This window comes from Bos mutus, chromosome 19 (genome assembly GCF_027580195.1).
Source record: "Bos mutus isolate GX-2022 chromosome 19, NWIPB_WYAK_1.1, whole genome shotgun sequence".
NCBI classification, from domain to species: domain Eukaryota; kingdom Metazoa; phylum Chordata; class Mammalia; order Artiodactyla; family Bovidae; genus Bos; species Bos mutus.
Genome location: NC_091635.1, coordinates 31,989,502 through 32,013,998, shown reverse-complemented (window position 1 = coordinate 32,013,998; position 24,497 = coordinate 31,989,502). Strand labels below are relative to the sequence as shown.

At 46.2% G+C, this 24,497-nt stretch overlaps 1 long non-coding RNA gene across 2 annotated transcripts; it reads right to left on the bottom strand.

Moving 5' to 3' along the window:
* Nucleotides 1–62: 62 nt before the first annotated feature.
* Nucleotides 63–23,729, bottom strand: LOC138992028 (uncharacterized). Of its 2 annotated transcripts, none has more exons than XR_011467832.1 (3): nt 22,737–23,729; nt 11,676–11,802; nt 63–191 (listed from the first exon to the last, which is right to left on the bottom strand). It is a non-coding gene; the product is annotated as an uncharacterized lncRNA (long non-coding RNA). The 2 variants fall into 2 exon arrangements; XR_011467831.1 differs by lacking the exon at nt 63–191 and adding an exon at nt 8,186–9,956.
* Between the last annotated feature and the right edge of the window lie 768 nt (nt 23,730–24,497).

Sequence of the window (24,497 nt, the reverse complement as noted above, 5' to 3'; positions counted from 1 at the left end):
GCACATTTAACTCCCATCAGCCATTTCACACACTGAATAAAATATCAGTCTCTCACCAAGAATAGCTCCAAAGTGGAAAGTCAATCAAAGCTGATCCAAGGCGACATGAGGGCCTCGTTGCTATGATGCTGTCAGCCAGGGTACACTCACTTCCCAGAAGGAGCAGCTCAGATGGGCTGAGGGTCTGAGAACTGAGGAAGAGAAAGAATCATTGTCCTTCGGTCTCCCTACACCCAGCCTCAGGAGGTTTAGGGGAGGGAGAGTTTAAATTGAGGTGGTGTGGGGTGCTATTGTTATGCAAATGAGGAAGGGAAAGACCCACACAAGGGACCTCCTAAGGGCAAAGCCTACAGCATCTCAAAGCCAAGTTCTCAGATTGGTCTCCAGACTGTAGCTTGGGCACCCATTGGGAATTTGTTAGAAAAGTGTTTTCCAGGGCTGCTCCCAGACCAACTGAATCAGAAACTGTGGGGGTGGGGCCCAAAGGCCTGTGTTTCAACAGCCCTCCAGGGGCTTCTGATGTGCAAAGTGTGAGAACTGCTGCCTTAACACCTTGTTCCTGAGTTACTGCTGTGGCACTTGGGCTGAGGAGCCTCGCAAGTGAGAACGGGCTCATCATTTGTGATCAGGTCCTAAAGAGAACAGAATGAGCTGGTGAGGGTGAGGCTGCCAGCAGAGAGGGAAAAGACTCTTGTTTTCAAAAGAACAGAAGTTGGCCAGGATGTGAAGAAATTGGAACCCTTGTACTTTGCGGGTAGGCATGTTAGATGGTGCAGCCTCTGTAGAAGACAGCTTAGCAGTGTCTCCAAAAAGCAGACCTAGAGTTACCCTCCGATCAGCAATTCCATGGGCGTCCCTGGTGGCTCAGGCAGTAAAGAATCTGCCTGCAATGCTGGAGACCTGGCTTCAGTCCCTGGGTTGAAAAGATCCCCTGGAGAAGGGAATGGCAACCTACTCCAGTATTCTTGCCTGGAGAATTCCATGGACAGAGGAGCCTGGTGGGCTACAGCCCATGAGGTCACAAAGAGACATGACTGAGCAACTAAGCACTCTTCAGTGCTAATATGGAATTGCATAGCTATATCACTGCTAGGTTCATCCCCAAAGGATCAGAGGCTAGATGCAGGAGGGTGGGAATTTGGTCCCTCACACAGGGCTGCAGTTTCCATCACTTCACACATCACCGTTGCCATGGCACCCGACCTCGTATTCTGCACCCCCAAGACCTGAGGTGGAGCCCTGGAGAGGCCTGGGCCTCCCACGTCAGCCGCCTGATCTAAGGGGAAACCGGGTGGCCTGGGACACTGAGGACAAGGACCACTTGAAAAGAGAGTGACCCAGATATGAATCTGGGGAGCCTGTGGACACCCAGAGTATCACCAGTCTGACCTTACCCGGAAGACCCCCACCCCAGATCATGAGGACAGAAAATACAGGTTGACCCAGGCCCTCTGCCTGGATCCATCCAGCACCAGCTAGGCTCAGAGACCTTTCCCTCTGGTCTAGAAAACATGTCCCTTCCTTTCAGGGGCTTTAGTTTCCTACTCTATATATAAAATGAGGTGCTGACATGGGGCGTTTCCAAAGCCCCTCCTGGCTCTGACCTAGTGTTTGGAACCTGCTTGCCACTCAAAAGTTGTTAAAGAGGCCATGTGGGTGGAAAGGAAATTTGCTTCCTTTTGCATGCTGGCAACCAAGTGTGTGTGTGGCAGGGGAGGGTAGACGCCTGTTCAAAGGCCAACTCCCCACCCCTCAACCCTACAATCAGGGGGCAAGAGCTGTTATAGACAAAGGGAGGGGGCTACATGCAGAAACAGCAGAGTCAGCTTTGACAGTCATTTTGAAATTGGACATGCAATGGTCTGACCAGTGTCATCTTGATTGTTTTAGGTACAATTTATCTTCAGTTCCATGGTCAGTTTATTCCTATTTCCTTGAGGACAATTCTCAGAATATTCCTTGAGGCCAGTTCTCAGAATGGTGGCAGCCCATGTCATGGCTATGGTGTGGTCATCATACAGCTAACTTCTCCACCTGGTGCAAGTTTCAGGATGTATAAGACAGCTCAAAGCCTGGTTTGGAAAATTATCTATAACCCCTGAGAAGGAAATAAAAGTCCTTAGCTGTGCTTAATGTCTCAGTTCAGATCAGTTGCTCAGTCATGTCCAACTCTGTGACCCCATCGACTGCAGCCTGGACCTGATGGACAAGCTTCCCTGTCTATCATCAATGCCCAGAGCTTGCTCAAACTCATGTCCATTGAGTTGGTGATGCCATCCAACCATCTCATCCTCTGTCATCCCCTTCTTCCACCTTCAATCTTTCCCAGCATCAGGGTCTTTCTCAGTGAGTCAGTTCTTCACATCAGGTGGCCAAAGTATTGGAGTTTCAGCTTCAGCATCAGTTCTTCCAATGAATATTCAGGATTGATCTGCTTTAGGATGGACTGGTTGGATCTCCTTGCAGTCCAAGGGACTCTCAAGAGTCTTTTCCAACACCACAGTTCAAAAGCATCAATTCTTTGGCACTCAGCTTTCTTTATAGTCCAACTCTGACATCCATACATGATTACTGGAAAACCATAGCTTTGACCAAACGAACCTTTGTTGGCAAAGTAATGTCTTTGCTTTTTAAATATGCTCTCTGGTCATAGCTTTTCTTCCAAGGAGCAAGTGTCTTTTAATTTCAAGGCTGCAGTCACCATCTACAGTGATTTTGAGCCAAAAAAAAAAAAAAAAAGTCAGCTGCTGTTTCCATTGTTTCCCCATATATTTGCCATGAAGTGATGGGACCGGATGCCATGATCTTAGTTTTCTGAATGTTGAACTTTAAGCCAACTTTTTCAGTCTCCTGTTTCACTTTCATCAAGAGGCTCTTTAGTTCCTCTTTGCTTTCTGCCATCAGGGTGGTATCATCTGCATATCTGAGGTTATTGATATTTCTTCCAGCAACCTTGATTACAGCTGTGCTTCATCCACCCCAGCATTTTGCATGATGTACTCTGCATATAATTTAAATAAGCAAAGTAACAATATACAGCCTTGATGTACTCCTTTCCCAATTTGGAACCAGTCTGTTGTTCCATGTCCAGTTCTAACTGTTGCTTCCTGACCTGCATACAGATTTCTCAGGAGACAGGTCAGGTGGTCTGGTATTGCCATCTCTTTCAGAATTTTCCACAGGTTGCTATGATCCACACAGTTAAGGGCTTTGGTGTAGTCAATAAAGCAGAAGTAGATGTTTTTTTGGAACTCTCTTACTTTTTTGATGATCCAGCGGATATTGGCAATTTGATCTCTGCTTCCTCTGCCTTTTCTAAATCCAGCTTGAACATCTGGAAGTTCACGGTTCACATACCGTTGAAGTCTGGCTTGGAAAATTTTGAGCATTACTTTGCTAGCGTGTGAGATGAGTGCAATTGTGTTGTAACTTGAACATTCTTTGGCATTGCTTTTCTTTGGGATTGGAATGAAAACTGACTTTTTCCAGTCCTGTGGCCACTGCTGAGTTTTCCAAATTTCCTGGCATGTTGAGTGCAGCACTTTCACAGCATCATCTTTTAGGATTTGAAATAGCTCAACTAGAATTCTATCACCTCCACTAGCTTTGTTCGTAGTGATACTTCCTAGGGCCCACTAGACTTCGCATTCCAGGATGTCTGGGTCTAGGTGAGTGATCACACCATCGTGGTTATCTGGGTCATGAAGTTCTTTTCTGTATAGTTCTTCTGTGTATTCTTGCCACCTCTTCTTAATACCTTCTGCTTCTGTTAGGTCCATACCATTTCTTTCCTTTGTTGTGCCCATCTTTGCATGAAATGTACCCTTGGTATCTCTAAGTTTCTTGAAGAGATCTCTAGACTTTCCCATTCTATTGTTTTCCTCTATTTCTTTGCATTGATCACTGAGGAAGGCTTTCTTATCTCTCCTTGCTATTCTTTGGAACTCTGCATTCAAATGTATATATCTTTCCTTTTCTCCTTTGCCTTTTGCTTCTCTTCTTTTCTCAGCTATTTGTAAGGCCTCTTCAGACAACTATTTTGCCTTTTTGCATTTCTTCTTCTTGGGGATGGTCTTGATCACTCCTGTACAATGTCATGAACCTCTGTCCATAGTTCTTCAGGCACTCTGTCTATCAGATCTAATTCCTTAAATCTGTTTGTCACTTCCACTGTATAATCGTAAGGGATTTGATTTAGGTCATACCTGAATGGTCTAGTGGTTTTCCCTACTTTCCTCAATTTAAGTCTGGATTTGGCAATAAAGAGTTGATGATCTGAACCACAGTCCGCTCCTGGTCTTGTTTTTGCTGACTGTATTGAGCTTCTCCACCTTTGGCTGCAAAGAATATAATCAGTCTGATTTTGGTGTTGACTATCTGGTGAAATCCATGTGTAGAGTCTTTTCTTGTGTTGTTGGAAGAGAGTGTTTGCTATGACCAGTGTGTTCTCTTGGCAAAACTCTGTTAGCCTCTGCCCTCCTTGCTTCATTTTGTACTCCAAGGCCAAATTTGCCTGTTAGTCCAGATGTCTCTTGACTTCCTTACTTTTGCTTTCCCGTCCCCTATAATAAAAAGGACATCTTTTTTGGGTGTTAGTTCTAGAAGATCTTGTAGGTCTTCATAGAACCATTTAACTTCAATTTCTTCAGCATTACTGGTTGGGGCCTAGGCTTGGATTACTGTGATATTGAATGGTTTGCCTTGGAAACGAACAGAGATCATTCTGTCATTTTTGAGATTGCATCCAAGTACAGCATTTTGGACTCTTATGTTGACTACTCCATTTCTTCTAAGGGATTCCTGCCCACAGTAGTAGATATAAGGGTCATCTGAGTTAAATTCACCCATTCCAGTCCATTTTAGTTTGCTGATTCCTAAAATGTCGATGTTCACTCTTGCCATCTCCTGTTTGACCACTTCCAAGTTACCTTGATTCATGGACCTAACATTCCAGGTTCCTATGCAACATTGTTTTTACAGCATCGGACTTTACTTCTATCACCAATCACATCCACAGCTGGGTGTTGTTTTTTTCTTTGGCTCCTCTTCTTTCTTTCTGGAGTTATTTCTCCACTGATCTCTGGTAGCATATTGGGCACCTACTGACCTGGGGAGTTCATCTTTCAATGTCCTATCTTTTTGTCTTATCATACTGTTCATGGGATTCTCAAGGCAAGAATACTGAAGTGGTTTGCCATTCCCTCCTCCAGCGGACCACATTTTGTCAGAACTCTCCACCGTGACCCATACGTCTTGGGTGGCCCTACACGGCATGGCTCATGGTTTCATTGAGTTAGACAAGGCTGTGGTACTAAAACTAACGTGATTAGTTTTCTGTGATTGTGGTTTTCAACATCTGCCCTCTGATGGATGAGGATAAATAAGAGGCTTATGGAAGCTTCCTGTGGGAGAGACTGACTGAGGATGAAACTGGGTCTTGTTCTGATGGGCAGGGCCATGTTAAGTAAATCTTTAATCCAGATTTCTGTTGATGGGCAGGGCTGTGTTCCCTCCCTGTTGTTTGACCTGAGGCCAAACTATGGTGGAGGTAGTGAAGATAATGGTGACCTTCAAAAGACCCCAAGCATGCCCTGCCACACCCAGTGCCCCCAACCCTGGAGCAGGTCACTGCTGACTCATGCCTCCATCCGAGACTCGTGGACACTCACGGCCAAGTCTGGGTCAGTCTCTTGTGGGGTCACAGCTCCTTTCTCCTGGGTCCTGGTGCACACAAGGTTTTGTTTGTGCCCTCCAAGTGTCTGTTCCCCAGTCCTATGTAAGTTCTGGCAGCTCTATGGTGGGGTTAATAGCGACCTCCTCCAAGAGGGCTTATGCTATACCCAGGTCTGCAGCACCCAGAGCCCCTGCCCCTGTGGCAGTCCACTGCTGACCCATACCTCCACAGGAGACACTCAAACATTCAAAGGCAAGTCTGGTTCAGTCTCTGTGGGGACTCCTAGTGCACACAAGGCTTTGTTTGAGCCCTCGAATTGTCTCTGGCAGGTATGGGGTTTGATTCTAAATGCAATTTCACCCCTCCTACCATCTTGCTGGGGCTTCTCCTTTGCCCTTGGACATGGAGTATCTTTTTTTGGTGGGATCCAACATTCTCCTGTCGACAGTTGTTCAGCAGTGAGCTGTACTTTTGGAGTTCTTACAGGAGATGAGTGTACATCCTTCTACTTTGCCATCTTGTAGACTTCTGCTAGTCTCCTGGAGACATGGTAGTCGCCTGTGGCTCACACTGGGGACATGGATGCTGGCAGCTGCCCATCTTGGGAGCTCAAGCTGGTGTGGACACTTAATGTCTACACTATTATTATTTGATCTGCTTTGACTATTTTCTTTTGTTTCAGCATGTCCTCACTTCTGTGATTAAACTTCTTGGTTGCTCAGTCATGTCCGACTCTTTGTGACCCCATGGACTACAGCCTGTAAGGCTCCTTTGTCCATGTAATTCTCCAGGCAAGAATACTGGAGTGGGTTGCCATTCCCTTCTTCAAGGGCTCTTCCCAACCCAGGGACTGAACCCAGGTTTTCTGCATTGCAGGCATGTTCTTTACCATCTGAGCCACCAGGAAAGCCCTTGATTAAACTTATTCTTTGGCTAACATTTTTCCACAGACAAAAGGCAGGCAGAGGACATGGGAGACAAGGTCTCACTCACTTTCACCAGGACTTTCAAGAGAGGATCAAGGCTTATGGGGGGCAGGGCTGTGGAGGGCTGAGTGAGAACAGAGGCAGGGCAGGAATGAACTGGAACTGAGGGTGACAGGAGGCCTCCCGTCCCCATAAGGGGATTGTCCCAGTTTCCTCCCTTTGCATGCTCAAAGAATGGCGAGTCTATCCACAAATACCATGGGAGGCCTGGCATATAGGAAACTCTCAATTATTGTTAAGGACAATCATTAATGATTGTCAGCAGCCCTATATTATAAGTAGTCCTTTTGCTTAACCACCAGGATGTGATGAGATGTTTCAAGTGCTACATCATCAAATCAAGAATTGCTGAGTCACTGAATCTACCTGGGACAGGACCATCCAAATGGAGCAGTCTGGGACTTCCCTGGCTATCCAGTAGCCAAGACTTCATGCTTCCAAAGCAGGGGACCTGGGTTCAATCCCCGGTTGGGGAACTAGATGCACATGCCAGAACTAAGACCTGACAGAGCCTAAATAAATAAGTAAATAAATAATTTTTTTTAAAAAAAGGAGGGACTTCGCTGGTGATCCAGTGGATAAGACTCTGCACTTCCACTGCAGGAGTGAGGGTTCAATCCCTGTTCAGGGAATTAAGATCTCACATGCTATGCAGTGTGCCCCCCCCAAAAAAAGGGTGGGGAGCAGTCTCCCTTAATCACTGAGTCAGTACAATGTACCCTCCCGAGTCATGCCTTTACCCATGCTCCCCTTGCAGTTTCTAGATTTTTCCAAAAGTCAGATCTAAGGTCCAATCCATGGAGATGCTGTGTGACCATTATTTCATCTGCCTCTCCTAACAACTCTATGAGTAGTTCTCAGCATATTGTATAGAAGAGAAAACTGAGGTTCCCGGAGGTCACACAGCCTGGTCTCACACCCCAGTCTTTTAGGTCCTAGGGGCCCATTCTGCTCACCTTCTGGGGTAGCCTTCCAGTTTTCAGATCAGTGCAACTTCCCTCCCTCAGTGCAACCTGACCTTCCTTCACCGTCCTTGATAGCACATGCCACACTGCATTGTCATTTCTCAGGACACCTAGACTCTTAGACTTGGGAGTCCCACAGACAGAGATGAGCCATGTCTAATCTTCTTCCTGCATCCTGCACCCACTGCAGGGCCAGGCTTACCTTGGGTGCCAATCAGGGGCTCCACATGGGTCCATCTATTGGAGGCACTTGCTACTTGCCGGGGATCATAACTGCCACAGAGACAGACTTCATAAAGGAAAGTGCATTCTGAGGTTCAAGTTTCCATCTTCCTTTGGGTACCCAGCTGTCTCTAAAGTTGGGAGTGGTCTATTTTCCACCCTCCCAGTGATTCAGCTGCCCATCTTCTCCTGTCCCCCAGCATGGTCTAGAAGAGCAGTCCCCAACACTTTTGACACCAGGGACTGGATTTGTGGAAGACAAGTCTTCCACGGACGGGGGTGGGGTGGGGGATGTTTTGGGGATCATTCAAGTGCATTGCATTTATTGAGTGCTTTATTTCTATTATGATTACAGCAGCTCCACCTCAGATCATCAGGTATTAGATCCCGGAAGTTGGGGACCCTGGTCTAGAGTGAGGGCTTCTGTCCCGGGTCCTGAACCCATGGGAGAATCAGGAGAAAACTCAGGCCCATCTTCAACTTTTTCACACACAAACAGTGTTGCCTATATCAACAGTTTGGCATCTACAAAAGTTCATACTGCTGCTGCTGCTGCTGCTAAGTCGCTTCAGTCATGTCCGACTCTGTGCGACCCCATAGACGGCAGCCCACCAGGCTCCACCGTCCCTGGGATTCTCCAGGCAAGATCACTGGAGTGGGTTGCCATTTCCTTCTCCAATGCATGAAAGTGAAAAGTGGAAGTGAAGTCGCTCAGACGTGTCCGACTCTTCGCGATCCCATGAACTGCAGCCTACCAGGTTCCTCTGTCCATGGGGTTTTCCAGGCAAGAGTACTGGAGTGGGACCATGAAGAAAGCCTAAAAAGGCATTTAGACCCCAAATTAGGTATCACCCAAGAAGTTTGGGAAGCAACTAGTGTGAAGAGCAGAGGGCAGGGCTCTGGGGTTTCTTGGTAGAAATCAGGGTCATAGTGAATCCTGGAGGGGACCCCAAACCAGCCCTCCCCAGGCCTTCCCTGGCCACCCTGATATCGCCCCTTTCACCCCAGGGTCTTCTTCAGCCTACTTTTTTTGTTTGAGGCAACCTCTGTTGCCCCCTAATAGTCTTCTCTGCCATGGAGGTATATCTCATATGAGTTGTTTTCCATTTGCCTCATTAGAAAGCCTTTTAAAATGTGTTTTCAGGCCTGTGTTCAGTACAATATGTCTCCATATAAAAATTTTCAGGAAAATCACTGCGATGTTGATTATTTTTATTCCCTCCATCCAGCCTTACCAGGCCTGGCCCAATGCAAATCATGCAAGAACATCACAAACCATAAAGCAAATTCGGAGCTTCCAAGAACCCTACCTGCCCAATTATCTCCATTCTTCCTCACTGACTGGGACCCCTGGCTAGCAACTGTGTGGCTGGACCAGCGGATAGACTGTGAGATATCAGTGTGGCTCAGACGGTTAAGCGTCTGTCTATAATGCAGGAGACCCGGGTTTGATCCCTGGGTTGGGAAGATCCCCTGGAAAAGGAAATGGCAATCCACTCCAGTACTATTGCCTGGAAAATCCCATGGACAGAGGAGCCTGGTAGGCTACAGTCCATGGGGTCGCAAAGAGTCGGACACCACTGAGCGACTTCACTTTCACTTTCTCCCCTCTCCTAGACCCATACTGACCTTGACCACAGTGAAGGTCACCCTTCAGAGGGGTTATTTTCTCAATTTTACAGATGAGGAAAAAGAGGCCTGGAGAGACCAAAGTGTCCATCAGGGTTGCCCAGCGCATCCATGACCTGGACTCTGGACTAGAGAAGGGGCTTCAGAAATCACTGTTGGTGTGTGACTCTCTTCCATTAAAAAAAAAAAAAAATCCAAGAAAAAAAAAAAACTCTTGGAAGATGTATACAGGACTTAACATTGCTGTGGAGTTTTCCAGATGCTGCAGTTCGATCAGCTCAAAAAGTTTCCCAGAGGACAGAGCCAGGGACAGCGACGAGGACAGGGCTGACAGCTGGGCTCCAGATCAAGTGTCTGAGCTCAGACTGCTGACTCTTTGCAGTGACTCCAGCTCCCGGAGAGGAGTGATGTATCTGACGGAGGGGTCGCAGGAAACAGCCGAGCCTCCCGATGCACAGCAGGCTTCTGCAGGAACCTTTCCTTTTAGAAGCAAGACAGACAGCAGCAGGGATTTTTCCTCTGCACATAGGAGCTTGACGTCCACAGATGACTGCCCCCCATCCCCCAGCCATGTCCTCAGGTCATACGTGGCCCTGTTCTCCCCTTGGGCTTTCTCTGCCCATCCTCCTCCTCTGCCCTGATGCTGCCTGCACAAACTCAAGAGCATTTCAAATCAGGACTGACAACCCCTGGGCTGGTCCCCAGCTCAGTCCTGTGACAGAGGCAGGTACCAATGTGCCCAGGCCAGTGCCTTGTTTGTAGTAGGCATTCAGAAGCTTTTTGCTGAGTTAAATCATGGTTGGCATTCAACAAGTTTTTGGCTGAGAAAAAAATCTTGAGGGTGATCTCAAATCTGGAAGAGCAAGTCTGTTGGAAGAAGATGTGTTGGAATCTGTTTGTTCCAATGAGCAATGGACCTTTCCCAGCAGAGGAAAACTTATCAGAAAGCTAAGACGTTTATACTTGAGGCCCTCTACTTGCAAGGGCCCCTTCCAGGTCCTGCATCTAGTTTTGTGTCCATAAGTTTGCATTATGTTTCTTACAGAAGCCATCCAAAGTAGTGTAACCTTCAGGCTTCACAACACCTGGATCCACCCCTGGTCCTTGTCCTCCATCTTTACAAACTCTGCCTATTTGAGAGCAGAATCCAAGAATTGGGTGGAATCCTAAAAGAGTATCTGGTACATCCCTCAAGCAGGTAGATCCATCAACTCCCAGGAAGTCTTTTCTAAGGGATCTGCAAGGGGAGATGTTACCTTCACATTGCCCATTCTAATGTCTGACTCCCATAAAACCAAGCAAGTTCTCTTTATGTCTGACTGCTGCCTCCTCCTTAAAAAAAAAAAAAAATTTATTTGTATGTGTCTGGTCTCAGTTGCAAAATTTGAGATCTTTTGTTGCCATGTGTGGGCTCCTCACTGTGGCATAAGGGCTCCAGAGCACATGGGTTTAGCAGCTGTGGTATCTGGCTCTGCAACTGTGGCACGCAGGCTTAGTCCCCCTGCAGCACGTGGGATCCCAGTTCACCAACCAGGGAATGAAGCCATGTCTCCTGTATTGGAAGACTGATTCTTAACCACTGACCACCAGGAAGTCCCCACCTCCTACTGTAACTGAACATCATTTCCTCTTTTCAGGCACTGTGGATATAGAAACCGTATTTTTCCTTTCCCTGAGAATACTGGCATCTCCCTCAGAAAACCTAGAAGACAGATGGCGGAGACAAGGCAACATCCTTATCACACTGCATTCTCCTCCAGGAAGACTGTCTTTCCTATCCTCCCTTAAAGGTAATTTGGGACCATGTGACAGTGTTCTGGCCAATGGGTGGGTAAGAAGTGATATAAACCTCTTCCAGTCTTGGCCTTTACAAACATCTCGTGTGATCTTCCAGTCCTTCTCCTCTCCTGCAGAACCTTGAAAACGATGTGTTCCAAATGACATAGCCATGAGATGGATGTAGCCTGGGTCCCTGAGCCACTTTTGGAGGAAGCTACCAAGCAGGGACAAGATGGTGAAATGAAAGAGGAATGAACCTTTATGGTGTTAAGATACCGAAATTCCACCATTTTGTTGTTACTGCAGCATAGTCTAACCTACCCTGATTAATACGGTCTTGGTCTCTCCCCTATCCACCTCTCTCTCAAGTTTAGGATGCCTCTTCCACGGTAATTTGTTGTGTTTGTTTGTTTTACGTACCATGGTAATTTAGAAGTTCATATTGGGACTTTCCTGGTGGTCCAGTGGTTAAGACTCCATGCTTCCAATGTAGCGGAGGAAGGTTCGATCCCTTGGTTGAAGAACTAAGATCCCACATGCCTTGTGGCTTAAAAAAAAAAAAAAGAATTCTTGTTAACACAATAGGAGAGTGGGGAATGGGGCATAAATCACTTTAAGGAAAATTAATTCAGATGAATCACTAAACCATCCCTGAGTCTCCTCTCCCAGCTAAACATCACCAACACCTTTCAACTTTTCCCTGGATTCAAAGTCCATCCCTCTGATTAGCTCAGGCTCCTTTCTCAGGATTTCCCTGTTTCCCAGTTTCTCTTTAAGAACACGTGACCCAGATTAGAACGATCACTCTGATAAGAAAAGAATCCATAACATATTTGGTATAGCATACAGGAGACCTCCTCTTGTTTTTCCTTATGTTTATAGCTGAAAAAACACCACATTGCATGAAAAAATCTTTAACCCCACAGGTTAAACTTGGCAAATTGAACAGATGGATTTATCATTGTTTCTGAAACTCCACTAAAATGTGTGTCAAGGTATTAAAAAAGTTATAAGGCCACAAGAAGGAAAAGAATGAGAGAAAAAAAAAAAAAAGATGTCAACAGAGTTTTGGAAGATGGAAAGCAGGTGGAGGAATTATCAGAACTGAGAAATCTGAATACCATGTGCCTACACAGGGGGATGCTAATAAGAACAGAGCCAATTCAAGCTGTGGAATTTTGGCAAGACACAGGAGTTGTAGCACTGACTGGGAACTGCAGAAGACAAGGATGAGCTGTAGAACTGGAAACAGGGCATGCTCGGGCCACCTGGAAACTGGGGGGTCAGTAGAAAGATGCCCCAGGTCCCCACACCCATTTGGTACAGCCAAGTGATACCTTTCCCCACCCCAGCAGGGGGTTTATTCAGTAGAGAAATGGAGAGTCTAAAGCCCAAATCAACAGGAACAGTAGAAGAGCACCAGAGGGAAAATAGGAGAATTAAATGAAAGCCTATCTACAAATGGTTTTACCCCCTCCAGCCCCCAGCGGCACATAGCTCCAGGGATATTGGCAACTGACCTGCATGACCCCACCCATTCATCCACCTCCACCCCAGAGAGGCTGTTGCTGGATTCTTCTTTGAAGAAAGTCAATAGCCCCTAGAAAAGACTGGCTCCTGACATTTGGGGAGACCCCAAAAATGGCCCCTATATAGCTCCTATGGTGAAACTCATCAAGTGACAAATGACATCCATACAGAATGGCTTCTTAAGACTTTACTCTTAAATATTAGTGGACTGCAAAGGACAACCAAGAACTTGAGAAATGTCTCCAACATGAAAGATAGGAATTGAAACCAGCGGATCCACAACCGAAGAGAGGAAAGTGGAGGAAATAAAACATCAAAGGATTGACCATGCATATCTTTAGAGAGATGAGAGATTTCACTAGTGAAACTAGAACAAAAGATAATACGAGAAGGAAAAATCCAAAGCAGACAGTGGTGATGGCTACACATCTCTGTCAATTTACCAAAAATCACTGCATGATACACTTAAAATGGATGAATGTTATGTTATGTAAATTGTACTCCCAAAATACTGTTATAAAAAAGGGAATAATCAGGGACTTCCCTTATGGTCCAGTCGCTAAAACTCCATGCTTCCAATGCAGGGGGCTCGGGTTTGATCCCTGGTCACAGAGCTAGATCCCACATGCTGCAACTAAGACCTATTATAGCCAAATAAATAAATAAAAACATTTTCTTAAGGGAATCATCAGAAACAAAAGGAGAAAACCTTCAGATATTGGAAATATGATAGCAGAAATAAAATAGTCAATGGAAGGGTTTGGAAGATAAAGACAAGGAAACCTTTCAGAAAGTGGAAAAAAAAAGTATGGAAAATAATGGAGAGGAAAAAAATAGAGAAAATAGAAGCTCTACCTAGAAGGCACGACACAAGAAAGACAGAATAGAGAGAATGGAGGGGAATTTATTATCAAAGACATAATACCACAAAATTTCCCAGGATTGAAGGACTTGCATTTCCAGGTTTAAAGCCCATTGAGCATCTAACACATGAATGGATGGAGGCCAACACTGCTTTCATGGTGATGCGCATGAAGATAAAAGAAAATATTAAGAGTTTCCAGAGTTGGGAAAAGAAGAGATTTTAAGAAAAGGAGATCAATACAATGAATAGCATCAGACTTCTCACTGACAACTTTTCACTCTAGAGGTCAGAAAACAACAGAGAAATAAGTCCCAAATTGCCTCCTTCAATGGTAAAAACAACAAACAACAAATTTTAGACAGTCTGTCCTTGATGAGATCAAGCATTGTGCATGTGTGTGTGGGTCTGTGTGTCTATGTGTCTGTATATCTGTGTATGTCCGTGTCTTTGTATCTGTGTCTATCTGTGTCTGAATTCTGTGTGTATGTCTGTGTGTTTGTATGTGTGTTTGTGTTTGTATGTCTGTGTGTGTATGTGTCTGTGTATCTATACGTATGTGTCTGTCTGTGTGTCTATTTGTGTGTCTGTATTCTGTGTGTGTGTCTGTGTGTTTTCTGTGTGTGTAGCTATGTGTGTTTCTATGTTCATCTCTTCCGGTGTTCTCAAAGACCCTCTCTCTCTGGGCCCCTCTCTTCTTTCATGTCATGATTTCTGCACTCTCCCCTCCTTTCTTTCCTCTTCCTGCAGAATGAGAGGGATCTTTTCCCTAATTGCTTCCTTCATTTATTGTCATTTTCTGTTCTCTCTTCTCCATCTTAAGAGCAAACATGTGGAACACTTTGTGTCTCCGATTACAAAATTGAAATGAAACTGATTTCTGTTTTCCCCCTCTGTGGTCTGTGGGAGGCCTCCCTAGATCTCTGCCTGGGAAACCCTGTCTCGTTTCCCTGTTCAGTGGGTGCAGTTCACGTTTTGCGGGTCACCTCAGAAGGGAATAAGAGGTTTAGCTAGCTCAGAGCTCAAATCCATCGTGCACATTTGGAGATAATTCCAAACAGTCTGTCCTGGTTCATTAGGAAAAGAAGAGCTTAGAGTGGGTCCTCACTAGGAAAATGCCCCCTCATTCTAGATCCTTCTATCCAGTATGGCAGGAGGAACAGACACCTAAACCAATAACCATCACTCACTGTGACCACTGTGGACGTCACAGCAGCGTGGAGGAGGTCGGAATGCCTTCCATCCTGGGGCCCTGAAGAAGGCATCCCAGAAGAGGGGTCCCGGGAACTGAGTCTTGAAGGACGCCTGAGATGTCGTCCAATGGAGAAGGCCCAAGGCAGGGGAGAGCAGGCTCGGCAGAGGGAATGGCCTGTGCAAGGGTGCTGGGCTGTGTCAGGACATTTCTGTGTGACCCTGGGAGTTCACACAACTGTGTGAGCCTGAGTTGGGGGAGGGTAACCCAGCTCTCCCCTCAGAGCTCCCCGGGCCCCCGTGGCAAATGTCACCCTGTCAGAGAAGAGACAGCAGTGTCTGGTCCTGCAGGTTCCGTGGTGTCCTGTGAGTGACAGCTCTGTCATCAGCAGAGCAGAGGCTCACGGTCCCTGGATGAAGGACTCCTGAGCTGACAGCCATGCTGTCAGCCACCAGCCCCAGTGACTCCCAGACAGACTCCCAGATTTCCTCTACAGCCCCTCTCCCTCCCCTAGAACTGCCAGCTGTCCCTGGAGGCTGAGGGCTGAGGCAGCTCTGTCTCTGTGGGGGCTGGGTTGGGCTAGTCTTCAAGGCCTGAACCACTGTCTCCATCATCACGATGGCACAAAGAGCAGCAGGATGGACAAATCACAGCTTTGGAGAATCCCGTCCAGGGCTCACTGTATATCCCAACTCTGTGTCCCCAACACTTTCCTCTCCCCAGTGCCTGGCATGTGGCAGGCCCTTCATAACATATTCATTTAATGAAAACTATGCCAAGAAAAGTAACAGAGAAAGAGACAGGGAGATTGATTTTCAAATGGGAGATGAGATGTTGGGGCCCGGAGGACCCCAGGCACACACAGTGTCCCAGATCACACCTATAGGCACGTGGTAAACCCCAGGCCCTGTTGCAACACCTTATATATTAACTTCGTGGACCCTCATAACTCCATTTTGCAATTGAGGAAACTGAAAGAAAAGGGGCTCAGAAACTTGCTCCAAGTTAATGTGCTAATGGACATGGCAGCTGGCTGCGAACCCAGAAGAACCTGCTCCTCTAACCATGCAGGGTGGGAAATCCCACAGCCGGGGGAGGGAATATCTTCAAGGGACACAGAGGAGACAGAGTCCCTGGGGGACAGGGATCACTGACCAGGAGGGTGAGACGGAGCCCATCCCCTCATGATCTGCTCTGCACAGGCTCTGGCCCTCCAGACTTTGCATGGGCTTTCTGCAGACGAGACCCTGCGCCCATGGGCTCCTGCAATGTGCTGGCCGGAGAACTGTCCATATGGAGGGTGTCAGTTTCCAGGGGGCCTTGGTCTCTGCTGTCTGCTACAAGTCAAAGGAGCTCAGCTCTCAAAGGCTCTGACACCATCTCTTTTTTGTTGCAAAAACAGCTGGACAGACAGTTGGCTCACCATGCCCCGTGCCCAGATCCCAGCCATTGGCCCCCTACTCCCAGAGGGTCAGCTGAATGAGGCTGGGTCCCCACAGTGGCTTTCAAAGGCCACCAAGGACTTGCCTCTCCAGAACCCACCATAACTTCCCTCCCAGTCCTTGCTCACTAGCTAGCCTTGTCTTCTCCCTGGTCAGAGGTCCCCAACCCATCACCTCTACTCTATACTGAATAGTAATCACCCTCATGTGAATATCACCTTGTGCCTGACACCCTGCCAAGCCCACTGCTCAGCTCACCCTGTTGAGTCTTTGTTACTGCATCCTAGAGGGCAGGTCTTATTCTCTTCTGTGTGTGGGAGGGAAGGGAGGCTGAGGGCATCCCCCGGTCACACAGCGCTAGCTGGTGGGCTGGGATTCTGGTCTGACCTCCCCTGTTGGAGCCAAGCCACGTCCTTCAGCCTTTGTCTTCTTAGTGACACACGAAGCCTGGAGCCCCTCTCTTTTGGCCCTGGCTTAGATGCTTTCTCAGACTGCATAGCTCCATCTCATATGAGAAACAAGATCAAAATAAGGACGTTTCCAAGAGCAGAGATGGCAGCCTCCATCACAAGGGAAGAGGCCTGGGGAGTGACCTGAGTGCTAATATGCCCCAAAGGGATTGAAGGAGCTGCAGAGGCACTGCCTGCTGCAGGGGTCAAAGGGCATGGGCAGGCAGGAGAGGCCTGGGCAGAGGAAGTGGTGAGACCCACTGCTCCGTCCACTGGAAAGGGCAGAAAAGGCAAAAAGGAGGATTCTTGATTTAGTAGGGAATTGGTCCTATGAGACGGCTTCCCAGGTGGCTCTGTGGTGAAGACTCTGCCTGCCAATGTAGGAGCCACAGGAGATGCGGATTCGATCCCTGGGTCGGGAAGATCCCCTGGAGAAGGAAATGGCAACCCACCGCACTGTTCCTGCCAGGATAACCCATGGACAGAGGAGCCTGGCGGGCTACAGTCCGTGGGGTCACAAAGAGTCAGACACGACTGAGCAACTGAGCGCGCACACACGGTCCTATGAAAAACCAAATGCGTCGGTGGGAGGCCTTTTGTGGGGCACGCACTCAGTACGCACAGGAAGTGGAAACTCAGGACATACAGGAAGTGGAAACTCAGGCTGGACCCACCGACTGTCAAACTCCCAGTGTGGTCCCACCTGCCCCGTTTATCACAAGCAGGATTCTGCGGGCCAGAGCGCCATCTACAGGGAACACGGCTTCAACGTGGAGGCTTCTGGGGCTGGTCCTAATGGCTGTCAATCATCAGTTAGTGTCTGGTAATGGCTGTGGGCTCCACACCAGCACCCAGACTGCTCTATAAAGCTTAGGTGAGTCACATAGGCACCGCCCTTTCCAGAAACCTTCTGAGTGCTTTGGGAGGACATTGTTGTACCCATTTTGTAGACAGAGAAACTGAGCCTCAGAAAACTAAAACCTAACTAATTGGCAGTGGAGCCAGATGAGATTCCAGCTCAGGCCCTTTGACAAAAAACTCTGTGTACTTTCCTCTCCTGTCACGGAAGAAACAGAAGAAGTGTGGTGGATGGGATGGAATGAATGAGGTGAAAATCTGCTGGTTGGAGGGGTCAAAGAGCAAGAATTCGTGGCTGTCACAGGCAGAGAGGACCTTGAACCTGTCAAACCATATCCATCCCAACCAGGGAGAGCAGACACCCCCAGACAGCCCGTCCTCCTGGATCTGTCAGCAGATTAAAACACAGGAAATTGAGCTATTTAAATGGAATTGTTGGAGTGAGGTGGGTTTAAAAAAAAATTTCAATAACTGGCAAGATAATTGAGCATCTTATTTTTTCAGTCCCTTTGGTGCCGGTCTTCACAGCAAGTCCTTGTCAGCCAGAACTTGGAGGCTGAGGCTGTCTGCCCTAATGAGGCAGAAGACACTTGAGCTGCCTGAAATCACTGATTTTTCTGAAATTGAGAACTTCTCATTTCCTGAGCGCTGTTCTGTTAATTGGCCATCCAGATTCTCCAGCTTGTGTTTAAGTGTCATTGATACAAAACAAAGTAACCCAATCAAGTGTACAAAGACGGTTGGCTTCTATTAGCCACGCGGGGAGGGTTCACTCAGAAGTGGTTCCTAGTGAATTTATTTATTCCTGGGACAACTTGTTTTTACCACCCAACCTAAAATCCCCCAGGAGTTTGTTCTAAGAATAGAAGATACCTGCTCTAATATCCGAGGCTAATTGCAATATTATCCTAATTGAAGTCTAATTACTAGGAAGATCTGCCTTGCCAGCCAATGTTTCCTCTTCAATACCCAGAGCTCAGGTAGATCCTACCATCCTGAATAACTTCATTATTTGATTATCTATAATGCAACTCTCTTCCTTTCTAATTTACATTTTACATATTTATACTGCCTAATTAGTCACCAAATATTTATCTGCTGCCTTCTGCATACTCATCCCTACAATGTTTGCTTTGCATTGGGAAGCCTTAAAAAGAGTAATATTTGCTTCTTTGGAGTGTATTAGTCTCTTCTGGAGTCTCTGTTTAGATGAGCAAGTAACATATATTGAGCAGTCTTTGTGTGTAAATCATTTGCCTGGAAATCCACATATCTGAGACCAGATGAATCATGGAGAATTCCTAAGATCAGTGAAAGGAGAAAGAACTAGACATGATATTGCCCTGGGACTTTTCTCTACATGACCCAGCCAGAAAAGCAGAAGGGGAGCATTTTGATTTCATTCACGAACTCAACACATATTTGTTAAACACCTACCCAGCATTAGGTCCTAGGAGGCAATTTTGAAAAAAAAAAGAAAAAAATCCCTATCTTCAAGAGTTGACAGCACAGTGAGGAGGCCATATATATATATATATATATATATATATGTATATATGTATATATTAATATATATATATTTTTTTAATGCAAGTCACAGCATGGAACAGGGTCAAGGTTCAGGAGTGAGGAGAAAGTTGGCTGTCAGGAAGTCATAAGAAAGAACCATTCTGCTAAAAGAAGAGTGTCCTGTCAGGTCCTACCTGTTTGGTGCTGGCCTCAGTCCTCAGCAGGTTGAGAAAGTGGTGGAGATAGGCCACTCCTCTGGACTCATTTCTGACCCTCGTTGTTGAGAAAAAGAAAAGATGGTACCTCGGGGTTCTCCAGAGGAACAGATTCAGTAGGATACAAAGTGATGTATGAGAGGAGATTTATTGTGAGAAATGGTTTACTTGATGATGGAGGTTGGGATAGGCCATGTTCTGCTGTCTGCAAGCTGGAGGACCAGGGCCTGGCAGCATACAGGAGGCCAAAGGAGGGACAGCTTGGTTTAAGTCCTGGAGGCCAAGGTCAAGGACCAGGAGCTCCAATTCCGATGTCTGAGGGCAGGAGAGATGGATGTCTCAGCTCAAGAAGAGAAAGAATCCGCCCTTCCTCCACCTTTTTGCCCTGTTATACCCCTTGTCGGGTTGGATGATGCCAGCAAGCCCATGTGGGTGAGGATGAATCTATTTTACTCAGTCTACTGAGTCAAGCACAAATCCTTTCTGGAAATACCCTCAACAGACATGCCCAGAAATACCATTTTATCAGTTAGCTGGGCATTCCTTAGCCCAGAGAAACTGACTCTTAAAATGAACTTTCGTAGATCAGTTCATACTGGTACAGCCCCCACCTGGAAGGACTTCCTTCCCTCGGCTTCCTGACCAGATCCAAGCTTCCCAGACTTTAACCGTCAGACTCCTTTCCCCTGCATTCTCGGTCTTGATGCTCAGTCTGCCTGTCCACCTTTGGCACCCTTCCTTGGTTAATTTTTAGCTTCTTCCTTCCCTTACAAAGCTAGTCAAAGCTATGGTTTTTCCGTAGTCATGTATGGATATGAGAGTTGGACTGTAAAGAAAGCTGAGCGCCAAAGAATTGATGCTTTTGAACTGTGGTATTGGAAAAGACTCTTAAGAGTCCCTTGGACTGCAAGGAGATCCAACCAGTCCATCCTAAAGGAGATCAGTCCTGAATATTCATTGGAAGGACTGATGCTGAAGCTGAAACTCCAATACTTTGGCCACCTGATGTGAAGAACTGACTCATTAGAAAAGACCCTGATGCTAGGAAAGATTGAAGGCAGGAGGAGAAGGGGACGACAGAGGATGAGATGGTTGGATGGCATCACTGACTCGATGGACATGAGTTTGCATAAGCTTTGGGAATTGGTGATGGACAGAGAAGCCTGGCATGCTGCAGTCCGTGGGGTCACAAAGAGTCGGACAGGACTGAGTGATTGAACTGGACTTCCCATACAAAGGCATCAGTTACCCTAAGTCAAGACTTTGCATCATCCATCCAGCCCCAGGGAACCACCCCTGCTGCAGGCAGGTCTTGGAAGGCAGGACTCCTTTGTACCTGGGTCATCCCAGCTTCAGAGGCAGGACCCACCCACCCAGAAGAAAATAAGGAGGTACAGCTTTTTAATAAATGCAAGGGTTGCACCAGGAGCTTGTGACTAGACTCAGATTTTAAGAGGATGTGAATGAACAAAACTAAAGGACAAAGTATAAGAATGGATCATTTCAAAAATGTTTATTAATGAGATGAATATGTGTAAGACATTTAGCACAGTGCCTAGAACACAGTTAAATATTCAACAAACATTAATTCATATTATTATCAGTAGTAAGTAGTATTGTATCTCAGAATGTTGAGAGCTTGTAATAAAATGTAAATGTAGCAAAGGCAGGCTTTCAAAGCTAAATTTTGTCAGGGCAAGAATAATAGTTCAAGGCAGATGACGTGATGGTAATAAAAGACTGAAAAAAGTTAAAGCCTTATTTCTCCTAATTTTCTTCCATTTCCTTTGTTAAAGAGAATAATATTCAACCTGGAAAGGTTAACAAACATGACTATGGAATAATTGGGACCAAAGACAGACAATGCAGTACCCAAGGAGAGCTCTACTGCTTGGCATGAGCTCTTGATGCCAACTAAATGTTTCTTAAAATTTTCCAGTCTGATTGTAGAACCTCTACTGGTAAATATTGAGAAATCATAAAGCTGAGAGGGATGGGAAAAAACTGGAGATGGGGGAACATTGCTCAGATTTGACAGAGAATGGATTCTGGAAATCACAGATTGGTATGTCTGCTGTTGACCTGTAGTCAGCTAGGTTTTGAAAAAAAGAGTAAAAAGTATTAGTCACTCAGTCATGTCCAACTCTTTACGACCCTATGGACTGTAACCTGCCAGGCTCCTCTGTCCATAGAGGTCTCCAGGCAAGAATACTGGAGTGGGTAGCCTTTCCTTTCTCCAGGGGATCTTCCAACCCAGGGATCGAACCCAGATTTCCCGCATTGCAGCTGGATTCTTCACCATTTGAGCCACCAGTTTTGCATTCTTATCAAAGATAGCAGATGTTACTCATGGCCAATGTGGCTTATTAAGGATAATTGGTCAAATTGACCTCATTTCCATATTGACAGAGTGGTACATGAAGACATTGCTATACAAACTGTCTACTTAATTTTAGCAAAGCATCTGACAGAATTTGTCAGGATTCCTGATGGGTGAGATGAAGGAAAAGGGCTAGATTTAAAGTGTGACTAGCCAAAGTGTGGGTGGCTGAATATCCACATCTAAAGAATCAAATGGTGCCCTCTCCAGGGCACATTATAGGAGCTCAGGAAATATTTGTTTGTACAAATAAGTCAAGCCAGAAGGAGGTTTCTGATGGCAGGAAGCTAGTCTCATGCAATAGGTCTAATAATCAATTGAGATGGTGACTCCCAAGTCATGATATAAAATTTGCAGAAATCCAAACTTGGCAGGAGAATTGATACATTCAATGACAAGATTCAAAATGAAGCCAACAGTTTAGAGCGATGGGCCAAGGCTTAGATGAAATAAAGAGACAAACGTCAGTTATTAGTAATAGGGTCCACATGGGGTCTCACTGATAAGACAGCTCATTATGCCAACCTCGCAAACAAAGAATAAATCACAGTGATCCTTGAGACTGACCATATTGCCCAAATGGCATCCTGTTATCTCACTGGTGCCTATCTTCTCAGAGCTGTGAGACCACCAGATTCCAGACCTCTGGCTACATAACCATCCCTTCAGAGAATTTTTCACTGGTAGGGTATAAGAAGGACTCTGTCAGAAAGGGAGGACGCTGGTTCTCCTTAAGTGCCAGTTACCCTCTCTTTTCCCTCTAATAAATTTCCCTTTCCTTGCCTGACTGCCTGGCTAGCTCTCTTTTTCTTTGCACTCGCCTTACATTCAGGTTCCTAAAAGTAGCTGCACAGATAATGTAGAAGAGGGACACGGCTTCACCACGGTTCATAGAAGAGATCTGACAAAGAGACTGGAAATGTCAGAAGCTAATGAGCCTTATTAGCATGAAGTGGCTGCCAAAGCACAGTGACAACCTTCAGCTACACAGGAGGATGGAGGAAGAAGTGTCCCCATGCTGCATCAACAATAGTTCATACTTACCGAGTGCTTACTGTATGCCAGTACTGTGCTGTGCTCCCATGTTTTCTTGATGCTTCTTGTGTCGTTTTGATCAAAAAGGATGTCTACTGTACCGGAAGAGGGAAAAGTACGTATGTAAGATTGAGTGGAAATATAATGTGTGGAGTCAGTGAATTGAAGGAAATATCGTAAGACACAAACAGCGCTGGTGGGAGAATCTGCAGGGTGTTTACATTCCTGGGACCTGAAGAGAGAGATGAGCAGTGAATCAGGTTAAATTTCAACCCAATGAAGCCTTTGACCTGACTAAGGCTGAATTATGTAGACCAGCTAGGCTGTCTCAGTGTCTCTTTCTCAAGAGAATGGATTGCAAATGAAAATGGCTGGAATAACAGTAGCTAGATTGTGGAGTCACAAGACATCCAGTGAGACCTGCCCTGGGGGTTGTTTGACGGAGGGGTTTGTGCTGTGAATAAAGGGTGAGATTAAGAGTCTACTCTTGAAAAAAATGCCCTGGGGAATTCCCTAGTGGTCCAGTAGTCAGGACTCTGTGCTTCCACAGCAAGGGGGCACAGGTTCAATCCCTGGTAGGGGAACTAATATCCTGTATGCTGTGCAATGTGGCCAAAAGAACGAAAGAAAAAAAAAAAAGCCATTAAAAAAATAGGTGTATACGATTAAAGAAACATGAACAAATATTGTGATACAATTTTGGGGTTAAAAAAAAAAACTGCTATAAAAGATGATTGATAGATATCCCTGACCAGGGTTCAAATCCATGGCCCCTGCATTGGAAACACCTGCTTAACCACTGGGCCACCGGTAAAGTCCCAGTTGAGGACATTTAAATATGAACTAGCAAGGAGACGATATCAGGAAATGAGTCCAGCTTTTCTCAGATGTGATGATAATCTCCTGTTTATGTTCAGAATGTCTTCACATGTAGGAGATCTGGGCTGAAGTTCTTGGGGGTAAAGGGTCATGATGACTGCATTTCATTTTCAAAGGACTCAACAAAAGAAGTATATATAGAAAGATCTAAAGAGCCAGTGGAACAAAGTGAACAACTGTGGCATCTAGGTGAAGATTTTCTAAATAGTGCTTTCAACTGTGTGTTTAAAATTTTTCAAATAAAAATGTTGAAGGAAGGAAGCAGAGACTTGGGCATGAGCCCATCAAGCTGATGTTGGCTGCCACCCCATTCCCATTACCACACCCCCTCTGCCAGGGACCAAAGCTCCATGAGGAAAGCCCTGTAGGCAGAGATGGCAGAGACCCTTCCTCTGAGGGTTTGTGTGTATCTGCTAGGCTGACTGGGCTTCCCTGGTGGCTCAACAATAAAGAATCCACCTGAGATGCAGAAGACTCAGGAGACCTGGGTTCGATCCCTGGGTGGGGAAGATCCTCTGGAGAAGGGAATGGCTACCCACTCCAGTATTCTTGCTTGGAGAATCCTATGGACAGAGGAGCCTGGCGGGCTACAGTCCATGGGGCTGCAAAGAGTCGGACATGACTGAAGCAACTGAGCATGCACACACTAGACTGATTAGCAGTTGTGACAGCTTGCTATTTCGGATTGTTTTCCTGTGCTCTAGCCAACGCCAAGCCCACCTAAAGAGGCTGGACAGCAGAGCCCCTCCAAAGGTGAGACTCAGTATAACCCTGACGATAACTCAGACAGAGATATGCTGCTGCTGCTACTGCTAAATCGCTTCAGTCATGTCCGACTCCGTGTGACCCCATAGATGGAAGCCCACCAGGCTCCGCCCTCCCTGGGATTCT